Source organism: Zootoca vivipara, chromosome 15 (genome assembly GCF_963506605.1).
Source record: "Zootoca vivipara chromosome 15, rZooViv1.1, whole genome shotgun sequence".
Lineage (NCBI taxonomy): Eukaryota > Metazoa > Chordata > Lepidosauria > Squamata > Lacertidae > Zootoca > Zootoca vivipara.
Genome location: NC_083290.1, coordinates 36,764,511 through 36,778,855, shown reverse-complemented (window position 1 = coordinate 36,778,855; position 14,345 = coordinate 36,764,511).

The following is a 14,345-nucleotide window of genomic DNA, read 5'->3' as shown; positions in this document are numbered from 1 at the left end:
TTGTCTTGCCTCTTGGAACACCACCCCACTGACCTCAACCTTTGGAAAAGGGCAAGGGAATCTTTTCAACCTCTTCTAGCAGGAAGGGTCTAATTGAAGCTGCAGTCCCTGCGGTATCAAAGAATAAATAAAAACTGCTGGCAACAGACCTTGAAATGCAGCCGCCCACCGGATCTCTGTTCCTCATGTGGCAGATAAGAAGTGGAAGCTGCATAATCTCCTCTTTGAAAACAAAAAAAAGAGCTGACCTCAAAGTGTTCAAAGAAAAAAGGGGAAAACATGACATATTTCATCTTCACTATTCCTTTAAGTAGGGCCTAAATTTCTCTCCAGCTGGTTTACTCCGTAATCTTGTTTGTTCCAGGTTGAGTGATTACTAGAAGCTGATTAATTTAGCCTTAAGAGTCCAATTTCTTAAGGCAGGTTGTACCTTAGGAACAAACATTGGAAGCTGACATCTACACATAGCTGCCAAGTTCTCCCTTTTTTTAAGGGAAATTCCCTTATGCTGAATAGGCTTCCTCGCGAGAAAAGGGAAAACTTGGCAGCTATGCATCTACAGAGTCAGATCACTGGCACATCTAGCTCAGTTTGGTCTACACTGACTGGTAGTGGCTCTTCAGTGTTTCAGACAGAAGACATTTCCAGCCTTTACCTGGGGATGCCAGGGATTGAACCTGGGACATTTTGCATGCAAGAGCTACACTGAGACACTGAACTGCAGCCCTTCCCTTAACAGGAATATACCAGGCTGGCTTAACCATTAAGCAAAATAAGCATGTGCCTAGGGCATCAAGGGAAGGGGGCACCACATATAAATTGCAGGATTTTTAACATTAATAGTCACAAATTTCTCTGCTGAACATTCATTTTCTCATTTGAAGTATATTGAAAATCCCATCAGAACAACTATGCAACCGGGCAGGTTGGATGCCTTATCTCTGCTAAGCACAGAAGCAGATGTACTATGTGAGATTAGTTATGATCAAAGATTTTGCAATTAGAAAAAGTAGGAGAATTCTTTTTAAATATAAATAAAGTGTAAATATACAAAAATAAATATTATTTTCTAGCTTAATGTAGATTTTGTTTCATTTTTAAAATATAATTTACTTTTATAGTTTTGTTTATTGTTACTGTTTATATTTTGAATTAGATATATATGAGGGCACCAAAATATTTTAAGTGCTTAGGGTGTCTAAAGGTTTTAATCCAGCTCTTGGAATACAGGAAGCTGCCTTATACTGAATCAGACCACTAGCCCATCTAACTCCGTCTTGACTACACTGACGCGCAGCAGGTCTCTGTGGTTTCACTTCCAGCCCTATTTGGGGATCAAACCTTGGACCTTCTGCATGCAAAATGCCTGTTCTATCTCTGAGCTACAGTGATTGCCTCTATTCTCCTTAAGAATTGTCAACCCATCAAGAGGTTAAAATGTGTCACTAGCCCAAGATGGCTTGCTTAAGCTATACAGAAGAAATGAGTGGCCAGTACTCAGCACCCAAGGAAATCACCACTCAGACCATTGACTCCTTCTCCCAGTCCTCAGCAAACAGACTCCCTCCACCCCTTCAGTCACAACTTAATCTAACATTAATCTTAGATGTCCTCACAGTTCAGGGAGCAAGTGAAACCTTTCGTCTTTCAGATGAACTCGGAGCCCTGAATGAGACTCGCATGCATACTTGGTTCTAATGAGCCTCACCAATTAGAGGAGCTCGATGTGATTTTTAACAGCTGCTGAAGAAAATGGAAAAATCAATACACATGATTCAATCTTTATTTTGTAAAGGAACCTGTGAAATGGAATGTTCCTGATCTGCAATAGCCAAACACGCCATCAGCCTTTCCACCCTACCATCCTGCAACCCTGGAATTGCATCGCTCTTGAGAGCCAAGAGCTTCACAACTCTGTTTGGCACTTCATGGCACAGAGAATGAGTGTGGGAGTTCTCAGTAGAATGACAGATCTGTTGGTGCTCATGATACTCTCAGTAGCTGAGAGTGAATCCCATGTACCTCAATGGGACTTACTTCTGAGAAGATGAGTATAGGATTGTGCTGCTAGACATGGTGAGGGACTGGGGAAAGGAGGAATGGTGGAGACCACCTCCTCATCCTGACCCTTCCAGTGAGGAGGAAGAGGAAGACAGTACAGATTTACAACAGGGGTTTGAGGGAGGTCACAGCTCAGAGGCAGATGAGGGGGAAAGTTGGGAAATCATGGGAGAGCCAGAACAGCTGGCTGACACGTCATCAGAAAATATTCTAGACCCACCATCTCCCAGAACCTGGTGAGCCTTAAAAGTAGGAGAGCAAAGAGCTTGAAGACAGGGAGCACTTAGCGGCACCCATCGAGGAGGTGATGATGATGACGAATGGGGAAGTGGTAAAGATGGGGGTGGAGATTCACTCAGGACAATGCCATTATCCAAGAGGCTGGGGTCTATAGCCTCTCTCCGGAATGTGTGAAATAAAAAAGGACTGTAAGAAACTTTACTTTGTCTTCATACTTTCCTGGGCAACAAGCCGGGAGCCGCTGACAGCATCCTGACAGTATAGCTCGATCAAAAGCAGCACTGGGATCATATAAGGAGCCTCATACTTGGCGATATTAAAGATACATTTTTGTGCTCCACAGCCAGGCTCTTGAAAACTTTGCAATTAGTTCTGTGTGCCCAAGAAAGCTTTAGAACTATGTTTCTTGAACAAGCTTCTTCCCAAATTTTTCTGAAGCCATCACCAGGCAAATTGCCTTTGAACCTGAAGGAAGTTCCAAAAGCCATTTTAATATACTACTAGGTATAGGTATAGGGATGCAGGTGGCGCTGTGGGTTAAACCACTGAGCCTAAGGCTTGCTGATCAGAAGGTCAGCGGTTTGAATCTCTGCGATGGGGTGAGCTCCCGTTGTTCGATCCCAGCTCCTGCCAACCTAGCAGTTCCAAAGCACGTCAAAGTGCAAGTAGATAAATAGGTACCGCTCCAAGCGGGAAGGTAAACAGCGTTTCCGTGTGCTGCTCTGGTTTGCCAGAAGCGGCTTTGTCATGCTGGCCACATGACCTGGAAGCTGTACGCCAGCTCCCTCGGCCAATAACGCGAGATGAGCGCCACAACCCCAGAGTCGGTCACAACTGGACCTAATGATCACGCGTCCCTTTACCTTTTTAGGTATATGCAAAACTGTTTATCCTAATAGATTATGGAGTGGATTTATGGTTGAGGGGTGAGAATATTGTGGAGGGGGAGGAATTCCCAGAGAAAATTCAGCAAAATGCTTTCTTGTGCGGAGGTGGTGGTCGATGCCTAATGATGTTCCTTTCTGGTTTGTTGATAAGTTTCAAGACTTCCCAGAACCGTCAGCCTGTGTGCACGGTATAAGTATGCCATTTTCTTGTCCTTTCTTTTTTTGCCAAGAAGGCCAACAGGGGCAACTGCATTTTCCACCAAGAACTCCCCTAGAGATGATCCTATGTCAATGATACTAGGCCACCATAATGTTGCATTGTTCCTTATGGGGCATCCTGTTCCAGATTTGAAAAGGCATAATGCTGGGCTGCTATGGGCAGGCGGCCACTTCAAAGCATTATTTCATGCTCAAAATAGGAGAAGGTTGCCTTTATCTTTTTAAATATCCTCCTCACTCTCAGAAATGTCTTCAGCTTTCTCCCACCAGCCCCAAAGTCACCCAGTTCTCCCTCCTACACTTTCATGGGGGATGAATGGACTGGTGAAAGTATGTGATCTGTTTGGCTCAGCTTACAAATATATGGACTGCTTTCAACTAGACACTAAGGATGGACAAATTGGACAAATTTGGTTTCTCTGCATTGCTTAATTCCCTAACTTTAGATTCAGTTTGACTCATTCCTGCATCAATTTGAATGCTTTTTTTAAAAAGCCAATTCAAAAATCGATATGCATTTTAAAGTGGAGTCATTATTGTTATTGTTGTTATTATTATTTTATCACTGCTTTAATCATCATTATTAACATTTATATAGCAACATCAATGTAGAGTTCTGTACAGAATTAAAATAAGTTCTATCTAGGCATTTCTTTATGAAATTATGCCAACATGCATCTTTCCAAGCAATTTTCCCTAACATAATGAAGTTTTACGAATTAATTCCACTAATATATGCCTTTTGGTGTTCACTTTTTTTTTTTTTTTTAACATAATTTTTATTGGTTTTTACAAATTACAAAAGATGGTACATACATAAACACCTTTTCCACCTTCTTCCCACCCCCCTCCATGGGTCCTCCCCTGCCACAGAAGTATCCCACGCAGGTGATCAGTCAGAAGTGGTCCATTTTATGATTGGGTTTCTGTCCTCCTCCCCCTCCCCTGCCCCCCAAGCCCCCCCCTGCCACCAGGGAGCTCCAGTGAACCAGGGCAGTACGCAGGAGTTCATCCATCCAACCATCTATTGTCATACCAAAAAAAAAAAGAAAATACAAAAAGAGAAAAAGAGAAAAAAGAGAAGAGGAAAAAAAAAGACAAAAAGGAAAAAAGACAAAAAAAAAAATTCATCATAATTGTTAAATTCATAATTGTTAAACCATATTTTGTGGGCTTCCCCACCCTCCCACCCTTCCCCGGTTTTCCTCCCTTATTTATCATCTTCAACAGTTTCATAGTTCATATTTTATAACATACACCTTTATATCTTATACCACTTTTAAACTATTATCATTTTCGCCTATTGTCCAATCACTGAGAAATCAAACTCCCATTTTTTCTTCCCGTGCCTAATTTTTACCCCTCTATAGGCCTCCATATTTTCACCTTTTTCCAGAATCAATTCACTTTTTAAACCTATAACTATTCCCAAACTAACCTTACTCCCCCCGAGTACCTGCTCCACCCCTCCAATCCAGCAAGTTCCATAGTCAGCAGTCCAGTTATAGTCCTATTAACCCATCCTTACAATCACCACTTCACTTTCCCTTCACCCCACCCCCTGTTTGCAGTCTTTTGCCATCCAGGCCTCCATATCAGACCCCTGAGCTTCTTCTCTTCTCTGCTTAATTTTTCCTTCTTCCCTGTGGTCATTCTGGAGTTCCAGTAAATCCAGTCGTGCCCCCCTCGAAGGGGAGGCACTCCATCCAACTTTTTGTAGAGTAAAATCATCATTTTTTTCGTGATGGGCTTCATTTTGTGTTAAATCATCACAGTCGTCATCATTGTCATTCTCACATTCATCTTCTTCAGTTTCAAAAGCTTCATCTTCTAGGAAATCATATTCTGTCATCACAATCTGGAATTGTTGCTGTAACACTAGCCGTTGTGTCTCCTCTTGACATAGTTCTATTCTTGTTTCCCACATTAAGGTCAAAACAGTCCGCTGAAACTCAGGCGGGTACCTTTTTGTTGACATAGTTCAGTCCTGTCAAGGTCAAAACTTGTCACATGGGGTGGAATATGATCGCAGTCTATTTTCTCGACTCCATTTTAACAAGCTGGCTGCATTCTTAAAAATAAAGTTCGAACTCACATTTCAAAAGCATATAAACCAAAAAAAAATTCCCAAAAAGTCCAGAGATAAAGATAGAAATAAAATTTAACTATAAATCCTGGTCAGCTCACTGGGTTTTCTGGGCTGCCGGCTCCCGAGAAAAAGAAAGGTCTTTCTTAGTCTTAACTTCATTCTGCAGGGCAATCACAACAGTCTCTCTCCCCTTTTACCCTGCATTTAGGGGAGATTCTCTTTGATGCCTTTGAGGAATCCTTTTAAGTTAAAATCTTCTGTTTACGGCTTCGGGTTTCTGTTTACTGTCTCTTATGTTACCGTGGGGGGGGTGGCTTCCTCTTTTCCCCTCTCTCCCAGGTCCAAATTGTTGCCTTAATTTACATTCCAAAGAATCCAAATTACTCACAGTCTATTCATTTGCTGAATGTTCTTTGAAGAATTGGCCTTGGTGTTCACTTTTTGACTGGAGAACTGCTTCATAAAATTCAGAGAAGTGTGGACTTTGAAAGATCGCTGTATTTTGCTTTGCTTATCAGTTCAGAAGGTGTGAATTAGCTTGTATTAAAATGTCAGATGAACAAATCTCTCCCCCATCCTTAGTGGATACCCCTTGGTTTCCTCATGAGGTAACATGGATAAATTCACTGCTTGCAGAGTTGACTTACTGTAATGTGTTAAAGAAAATAAATATTACAGCTTTTTTTTAGGGGGGGAGAGAGAAAATCAACTTGCAGCACTTTAAAGGCACTAAATCATAAAGATACAGACTACAAATGAACTGAGCTCTTACCTCAAAGTTTGTTTTTTGACCAGCTTTATTGATTTGCATCAGACATGAGACTCGCACTTTGTGGATAAAGGTTTGACCTTGAAATTTACAAAGGGGGTGAGAAAGTCTAAGGCAGAACACAAATATTAAACCTGAAGCTGGAGAAATGCAATATTCAAGAGATGAATGAAAAAAAGATGAAGGCACACTAAATATTAGTTATATTTTAATTGTTTATCGACTTCATTTTTACCCCAATTTTTCCCCAAAGGAGCTCAGGTTGAAATAGATCAGTGTTCTTCAACCTTGGGTTCCCAGATGTTCGACTTCAACTCCCATCATTCCAGGCTACACTGGTTGTGGTTAATGAGAGTTGTAGCCCAACAATATGTGGGAATCCAAGAATGAAAAGCACTGGCATAGATGGTTCTCTCCTCCAGGCTACTAAAATGCTTGGGAAGAAGCAACACTGAAATGGAGGATGAGACAGGGGTCAGCAAACTTTTTCAGCAGGGGGCCGGTCCACTGTCCCTCAAACCTTGTGGGGGGTCGGACTATATTTTTTTGGGGGGGGGAATGAACGAATTCCTATGCCCCACAAATAACCCAGAGATGCATTTTAAATAAAAGGACACATTCTACTCATGTAAAAACAGCAGGCAGGCCCCACAAATAACCCAGAGATGCATTTTAAATAAAAGCACACTTTCTACTCATGTAAAAACACCAGGCAGGCCCCACAAATAACCCAGAGATGCATTTTAAATAAAAGCACACTTTCTACTCTTGTAAAAACACCAGGCAGGGCCCACAAATAACCCAGAGATGCATTTTAAATAAAAGGACACACTCGACTCATGTAAAAACATGCTGATTCCCGGACTGTCTGCGGGCCGGATTTAGAAGGTGATTGGGCCGCATCCGGCCCCTGGGCCTTAGTTTGGAGACCCTGGATTAGAGGAAGAGTCGTAGCTCAGCAGTAGAGCATATGTTTTACATGCAGAAGGTCTCAGATTCAATTCCGGGCCTCTCCTGGTAGGGCTGGGATAGACTCCAGACTGGAACCCTGGAGAGCTACTGGACCCAGAGTGTGACTCAGTATTAAAGGACATTCTGTGTTCCTATATACCTTACCCCCTGTTTCTACTGCATATGTTAATAATATAGAGTCCACCCAAAGTCCTCATTTGCTATGAGTTACTCTCTACCCTATTCTCAGGCAATTTAATAGGGGAAGAGGTTGGCAAGTATTCTCAGTGGAGGAAAAAATTTCTGCACTGTCTTGGGACAAAAAAGGAAAATTCTCTTCTACCAAATTTTGGCTCAGAGGAATCAAACCCATTCCTTACTTCAACAATAAAATAACTATATCAAATATTACACCAGGATCCACACCTCTGCCTGAAAGTCTCTATTTCGGGGCAGTAATATTGGGCATGCTGCTTTACCAAATGTTCTCATGGTAGGGGCAGGGCTAAAATTAGCCAACTGTTCAGGAGGAGCTTGAAAAAGAATTCTCATGAAATTATCTTCTCAGAAATGTTGTCCTACTTCTGTGGCCAATGATCACCTAGCAAGCTCCACACCTGAGTTGGGATTTGAACATTATCCTCCTGTGTTCTAGCACGACAGTGTAACTTCTGCACCACACCAACTCACTGGCAATTATTTACTTGAAAGAATTTTTATTCTTTTCATTAAACGTTATGAGCAACAAACATAACCACCCAAAATTATTTCAGCCAAAGCTTGTACACAGCCAAGCACAGTACAGGATCACGGGAAGTATCCACCAACATGATTTTATGAGCACTCTGTTCTCGTGCATTTAGAGATTTGTCTTATTGCATCTTATTAACCCACTTTCAGTGAGCTCCTGTGTGGAGAGACGTCACAGGAGCCTGAGAGACTTAGGGATGTAGAGTATGTTGTGCCTTATTTATAAAAGAGAAGAACAGAAACCAAATCTCTTTCAAGCCTAACCCTTTTTGGCATGCCCTTGATGGGCCTCTTTCTCTGCTAAAGCAACATGAGATGGGTACGTCCCAGACATAATTAACCCACATCTCCATTGCTGGCCCTCATCCGGCTTTCCAGTGACAGGCCACAGCCAGCCATACTCCCACCAACGAAAAGAACACCAGGTCTTTATGTTTATTCACTGGGTTTGTGTCACTTTCTAACAATAGTACAACTAAGGATAGGTCAGGCTTAAATTCCTGGCCTGCGATGGAAGAGATGGTGTTAAAAATCGTTTCACATTTTTTTTGCACCTTATTTATATATTTAAAAACAACAACATTGAAACAAAATGTTGGTCATGGGGGGGGGGGGGGAACGGGACAAGAAAAAGCTAAAGGGAGGGAGGGAAGGAGCTGATATTAAACAGAAATAGCACAAACATCATGGCAGAGAGTTGGTTTCAGTGGCCAATCCCAGTGATGGCCATATTGTCTTCCAATAATAGTAACAAAAATAACTATTATTCATTTTATTTATAAATCACTTTTCATGCAACACTGTTTACAACATCATAACATATATTAAATGGTTGCATACATAAAAATCAAATGAGATAATAGCAAATGAGATAAATATTTGAGAAGGCTTGCTGAAAGAGAAGCCTATTTAACAGGCACTGGCTCATAGGAAATGGGAGGGAGTTTCAAAAGGTAGGTTCTGATCCACTAAAGGCTTGATTATGACATTAGGTGGAACGGACCTCCTGACAGGACCCTATTTTCAGGATGCCCTCTCTTATCGGATGCAGTGATTGGTTGGGTACGTTGCGAATGAGATGATGTTTCAGATATCCTGGTCCCAAACACAAATAACAATACCTTGAATCTAGCCCAGTAGCTAATTGGCAACCAGCACAAAATGCCCTAGAAAATGTGTCATCTCTCTGAGCATTTGTGTGTGTGGTGGGGGGTGGGAGCAAAATAGTTTTTGCCACCAAAAAAAAAAAAATGAGGCCGTCACTGACAACTGCCATTTCCCTCCAGAACGCCTCAGAACAACTCAACATTTGGGGCATATAGATTCATTGTTTAATACATGTAAATGAAATCTAATAAATGTAATGTACAGTATTACCAGTTATGACAGGGAATACAAAGTCTTTCCCTGAGGTACTACAACTTTTATAGGGGAAACTAATTTCCCCAGCAATAAACCACACTGGAAAAAGTGTATGTATTCTCTCTCTCTCTCTCTCTCTCTCTCTCTCTCTCTCTCTCTCTCTCTCTCTCTCTCTCTCTCTCTCTCTCTCTCTCTCTCATATGCACACAAAGAGATTTAAGCAGCTGTAACAGTTTCCAATAAAAGCAAGGAAAAGGCCATGATGTGTAGAAGGATACACTCTCCTTTGATTCTTGACACATTTTAAAACAGGGATCTAGAACTTCTGCACACACACCCCACACACCCAATGCTGGGCTCTTACTCCTATCAGCCCCAGCCAACCAACCATCATTAGGGCTGATGGAAGTTGTGGTCCAGCAATACCTGGAGGGCCATGGGTTCATCATCCCTGCTTTACAGGTTTAATAGGTCTTAATAGGATGCAAACATTACAATTAAACCCAAGAAATAGCAACCTGAAATAGGTAAGTCTTCAAAGTCCTATGCCAGTTTCAGGGTTCATGTAGTCATTCCCCCAGGTGAGCTGGGGAAATGGGAGAGCTTTGAATACTACAGATCCACAGCATCTACTGCTCTGCCACTGGGGCACACCTTCTTTTCTCGCTCTGCTATTGGAGTTTAGGCAGAGAGAGGAATCCACTTCAGTCCTTTCCACAGCTGCAGGTGCAAAGTTGGATCTGCCTCTCCAAGTGTAGAGCTCTCTCTTTCTGCCTTTGCCTTTGCAGATGGAGGTCTGAAAAATCTCATGGTATCTGGGGGCACCTTCCTAGAGACCATAGGTTTGTGCCCTGAAGTGTTCAGGGAAGGCCCGTCCTAGCCATAGAGGCTAGTGGCGCGGAGAACCATGGCACCGGGCGCTGGAAGGGCGCTGGAAGGGCGCCAAGTGAGCGCAGGGTTCCGGCGATCTGACCAGGACTGCGCTCCATGAGCTGAGAGGCTGTGCCGCGTCTCTCTCCTTCTCTGAGGAAGCTGTTCCTCCTTCTCGTTTCCCCAGCGCTGGGTTCCGCTCAGTCGAACTTTGCCACCAGCGTGTGCACAGCGCCCAAGCAGCTCTTGCTGTTCCCGCGGTGCGCGCGCTGGTGGCGAAGCTTGACTGAGCAGAACCCAGCGCTGGGGAAACGAGAAGGAGGCGCAGCGCGGAGTCCTCGGAGGTGGCCTCCCGCTGCTGCTGCGGTCCGCTTGGCACTCCCGGGCCCTTGGAGAGGCTCTGGAGGGGGGCGCTGGAGGGACCTTAGTGCCAGGGCGCTGGATGGGCTTAAGACGACCCTGGTTCAGGGGATAATACAGACTATTTTTATGAGAGGAGAAGCAGGCAAAGACACAGCTGTGGGCTGATCAAACAGCACAATGCTCTCTCTTTTCCGATTAAGACTAGATGCAAACCACAAACAAATCAGGCTAAATCTTCTACCATCTGATTGAGCTACGTTGATTTATTATCCCTGATCCACAACCCCCCTCTTCTTGAATTGGGCTTGATTCATCTGGAGTCTGAAGGTTATATAACTTGAGGTATTGACTTAATTTTAAAGAGATGTAGCACCTTTCCAGGCACTGATGCAGAGATAACTAGAATCAATCAATCAAATATATATATATAATTTCTGAACGTCTTCAGATTAAAGTCGTTCTCACTCTGCACTGACAGTTTTTCAGCTGCCATCAATGATATTGTTGCATGTTTTCCATCAGTGGTCACCCCTTTACAGCACTGGATGTGACTACAGACAAAATAGATTTGTCCTACAGAAGTGTACATATGAAGCACAGAAGTAAGGTATTTTCCCTTGTGGGCACAGACTACAGTGTGCACCATGACATGGAAAGAAGGCAGGCAAGTCAATCAAGCCAACACTTCCTCCTTGTTAATTTTACCACTATTCCTGTTTATAAGACTACTTTTTAACCCAGGAAAATCTTCTCAAAAGTCGGGGGTCGTCTTATATGCTGGGTCGTATTTCTTATACGGCGAGTATATCCCAAACTCTTTATTTTAACTGGGAAAGTTGGGGGTCGTCTTATACGCCCAGTCGTCTTATACGCTGAATACGCTGAATATACAGTGTAGATCGATTTCCTCCTCCACCCATTCACTTAACAGCTCTTGAATATTTTGGACACAAAATGGTTCATTCTACTCCCTATATACAGGATAAAGTAGCATGACACTTGCATGAGGCCTCAGAACATTTTTTCCCCATTATTATTTTTTTGTACAGCTGTGCATGAACCCCCAGGTCCCCCTGTGGCCCTGCTCTGTGCCTCCTGGATCAGGCCAATTCACCCCGTGTCACCCCCTGGAGCCAGCCATCTCACCCTGGATCCATCCCCGAAACTATTTGAGGGTGGAGTTTAGGGGTTTGTTTGTTTGTTTGTTTGTTTTAAAGAATTTCTTAACTCTTCTGCTAACATAGTTAAAATAGTGTTTTTAAAAGGTCAGGAGGTGACCCAGCACAGTGCAAGACTGGATCAGCCTGCTTAACAGATGTCAACAGACGTTAAGCAGGAGGATCTGATCCTGCATGGTGCTGGTTGCTGCTTCGTCATGACTGGTCTGCTTTTCGATGGTGCATGGAAGCCGCTTGCAAAGGAGCAGAGGCCAGCATTGTGTTATTTGCAGTAGGGAAAAACTTCAATAGTGTGAGGATGGACAAGATTAGCAGGAAGACTGAAAAGCCTGCTCCTGGAGTTGATGGACGTTAGATTGGAAAAGCCGTGTCTTTTAAGAACATTTGTTGTGACTTCTTTTGAAGCTCCATAATAACTAAAGATTTAGGTGCTCCTGACAGCTGTCTTCTAGAAGCTGAAGGGCTGTCAAACAGAAGAGAAAGCAGACCTATTCTCTTGATCCTCCAGAGGGCAGACCTAGAAACAATGGGTGGAAATTGCAAGGGAAACTATTTAAGCTAAACATGAGGAGAAACTTACTAGCAGTGAGAGTTGTTTGATAGTGGGAGAGACTTTCTTGGAAGGTGATATGTTCTCCTTTGCAGGAAGTGTTTAACCAGAAGTTGGGTGGCCATCCATCAGGGACGATGTACTGCATCCTGCATTGTAAATCCCACATTGAGCAGGGGTTGGGCTAGATACCTTCCAACGATGGTTCTATAATAATCATGTCTGTCTGAAACATGGGCGACTATGGCAACTATGGGGTGTGGCGCTCATCTCGCTTCAGGAGTGCTCCTTAGCTAGTGCTTCTGCATGAGCGTCCACAGAGTTAAGTAATCTGGAGTTATGATTCCACTTTTGTTGGGAAAACCATCACCATGGCTGCAACTGCTTGTACCGATTTGCAGAGTTCCAGGTGACAAGTCTAGCAATGAATCAAAGGCATTAAACTGGAAAGGCTGGGGAGCTCTGAAGGTCAGGCTAAGCATTGCTCTTTTCTAAGGTTATGTTGACATTACCCCACGCCATCTGCTAGAGAACAAACAGATGCCATTAGTTTAATGGTGTCTTAAACAGGTCCTATTTCTTCCCTACTATTTTCCTAACCCTTTATTGCTTGCTCAAGGCAGTTGGACCAAAAGGAGCTGATACATCAGCACCTTGCACATTCTTGACCACAAACAACTTAGCCATTCTTTGCCACTAGCCCTGTGACCAAAAAATGCTGATGTGAGAGTTCACAGATAACCTGTGCAATTAAAGGTACATTCATGCATATGAAATGAGCTGAACTCTGAATAACTCTCTGGGTGTTCACTGAACCCGTGAGGAGCTGAAACTGTGTTGACGGCCACGCCTCCAATTCCAATGGTCTTCTGGCTGCTCCTCCCAGTTCTTTAGGCTTGAAAGGCTGGTCTGAGGACACCTTCTTCAGCCTCTACTTGATTCCTCATCATCTCCTATTTCCTCTCACCTGCTTTCCTGAACTGATGACTATACAAGTTGTGAACTTGTTATTAAATCTGTTTATTAAAGTGCTATGGTCCATGGGGTCACGAAGAGTCGGACACGACTAAACGACTGAACAACAACAACAACATTAAAGTGCAGTAGTTCAGTATAGGGAAAAATAAACACACACAAAAGAGCATCTCTGCCAATGCCATCAGAAAGATCCTACTTGACTCAACGTGCTACGTGCTAATCCATTCTACACTGCAACCAGTGCTTGATTGGCAGGTGCCCATATGTCCAACAACTGTAACTGACAGGTAATGTTCCTAAATGTTGATTTATGCCCACCTCCCGTTGGCCAAGCTATGTGAGGAAGGTGCAGTTGGCAGTCCAGACATACTACTTCCCACAAACCTGCTTCAGGGGAGGTGGGATAGGAGTGACATTATTTGCAGCTAAGGCAGGTAGCTCCAGTTTCTAAGACAGGTTGTCTTTGAAATGTTCTATATAGTGACAGAGAAAGAAGGAAGTGTGACTTGCACTTAGGAAACCATTGTCATGGAAATCAAATGTTATATATTTAAATATAGCAATATAATTAGCTGAATTAAACTGTAGTCCAGGCAAAGAATTTGCCTAAAGTGGGAGGCACTACCTCTTCTTCCTCCTTCCTACAAGAACCTTGGGTGCATGAACATGACAAGTGCCCTGTGGTTCTGGCAGCTCAGTGTTTACCCTGGTGATCCTGCCAAGCCTAAAGAACCCACCATCAAGTCAGCATAGGGCGAGGGGAAAGTGCCCTTAGTCCAAGAATGCCTCAGTATTTATCCCACCAGATCTCAACTGGACTAAAAGCCAACTCAACAGAAGAAGAAGAAGAAGAAGAAGAAGAAGAAGAAGAAGAAGAAGAAGAAGAAGAAGAAGAAGAAGAAGAAGAAGAAGAAGCCACTCCAATAAGAGGACACCCAGCAGTATGGAGTAGGGCAGGGAGGCATCCTTGGCCAATCAGGGGTTCCCCCCAAAATCCTACTCTGTCCCTAGACAGCAAACTAGCAAGGCACATACTGCATAAGGAGGGAGGGTATGACAAAGCGAAGAGTGGACATTT